The sequence below is a fragment of the Lactuca sativa genome, chromosome 7 (assembly GCF_002870075.4).
Source record: "Lactuca sativa cultivar Salinas chromosome 7, Lsat_Salinas_v11, whole genome shotgun sequence".
In the NCBI taxonomy this organism is placed as follows: Eukaryota; Viridiplantae; Streptophyta; class Magnoliopsida; order Asterales; family Asteraceae; genus Lactuca; species Lactuca sativa.
The window spans coordinates 84,459,961-84,462,174 of NC_056629.2; positions in this window are offsets into that span (position 1 = coordinate 84,459,961).

Here is a 2,214-nt window from a genome sequence, read left to right on the forward strand (position 1 = left end):
ATGACTATAGCAAGATAGAATACATACCTCTTTGGTGTAGAAAGTCTTCATGAAGCTTGAGTGCCTAGTGCCCCAAGTGTGACACCTCAAATGGTTCACACAACACCAAATACATTTGGAATAACTTGAGAGAATTCTACACTTCATGAAATCGGCTAGCCCTTTCTTACTCTCTCTAGTGGCCGATTTTTCCCAAGAATGTGATCTTTATATAGTGTTACAATTAGGGTAAACCCTTAATTGTCATGGCTTTCCATTTCCTTGGATCCATGGGTTCAAATACACCATGGAGCATCCATGGAGCATCCTATGAGTTTTAGCCCAACTTGATTATCCATGGAGCATTAGCCCACAATACAAGTATGGATGATTTACACAATCAACCCATATATTTAATTAGTCTTCTTTTGATCACTTAATTAATCCTAGATTAATTCTTGATCAATACTAATTAAATAATCTCATTATTCTTATTATTAATATACTAGAACTTATAATATATTAATAACCATAAGTGTCTTATTTCTCTCATTATAGTCTATCCAAATGCATGATGTCATGCAACCCAAATGGACCATGCCGAGTCAGGTCAAGTCTTACGAATTATAGTTATGGACTTAGACATTAATCCAACACTTGTAACAACGTAAATTTCAAAATAAAAATTTCATTCTTGTCTCAACCATTTTCACATAAAATGTTTTATCAAATATCCACTAATAGTTATCAAAACATATCATATCCCAAGATCACAAAATCAAATCCTCTCTCTAGTGTGTACGAGTCACGCCGGCGCCTTTCCACGATCCTCGCTAGTACCTGAAACACATAACACAACAACTGTAAGCATAAATGCTTAGTGAGTTCCCTAAAATACCCTTATACACATACGCCTTTCCAGGCCATACTCTACACGACCTTTTGGTCCATGTGTCTCAGGGGACTTCCGTCCCAGTCCAAGTAGACCCTCCGGTCCTACTCGTATCGACCTTCCGATCCATGACTCCCTGACCTTCCGGTCCACGTCATAATGCCTTCCGGCCCATAGCATACATATCACATACATAACGCATACAGAACATGCAACGCATAACATACAAAACATGCAACTCATAGCATACAAGACCTTCCGGTCACACATAGGTACCTTCCTAGGTACAGTATAGTGAGAAGACTCACCTCTGATATCTCGGTAAGTCTCTGTCTCGGTAGAAACGTGATCTAGCCTCCGCCTAATCACATAAAGCAAATACTCCCATAAATATAAATATACTCCAACCTTTCTTAACATCCTCAGAAGGGTAAAAGACCATTTTACCCCTCTTCTGGCTCAAAAGGCCTCACTGTTGACCAAACTTTAAGGTCAACGAAAGTCAACTGTCAAACTCTGACCTGACTCGTCGAGTGTACTTGGGTGACTCGGCGAGTCTACACGTCCACTGACTCTCCTAGTCCTTCTCTTGGCACGTCGAGTCCTTCTCTTTACTCGATGAGTCACACTTGGCATGAATCGCAGGGCCACCCCGACTCAACTCGTCGAGTCTCAAGAACAACTCGACGAGTACCGCCTTGAAACCCAGTTCTCTAATCCCCTTCTGACTCACTGAGTTATCCCCCAACTCGGAAAGTCTACTCACAGAGCTACTCACGAGAAACCCTTACCCTACTCGCCGAGTCTCAAGAACAACTCGGCGAGTTCAAGCCATGCACCATCTCTATTGACCTCCTGGGGTCAGATCTGTGCCCCTGACCCACCGATCTGGCCTTCCTAAGCACGAAAGTCACGTAAAGCTCGAAACTTGATGCTTATATAAATACATAATGGCATCAAATGCTGATTTAGTCCCAAAAATGGCAACCTAAGTCCAATCACCCCAAAAAGACTCATAAAGCTTCATGGGTTGAAGTCTCTGGACCCCTTTGAGTGCAGATCCAAAGCACAACTCGAGAGGGGACTAAATACTCTAAATATTCTTCTTCTAAAGGGTTTAAAAACCCAGACTCTATGAATCAACACCCAAAACTGGAGAAGGTCCGAAGGAATACCTTAATATGAAGCCTTTGATCTCTGATGACACTAGGTTTTCACTTCCTTCAGCCTTCTTTTTCCTTGGTCACCTTCTCCTTCAAATTTCACCAAGAAATGATCAACAATGGCCTCTCTTCTCCTCACAAGCGATCTAGGACTCTCTCTGGGGTGTGGTAGCCGTAATG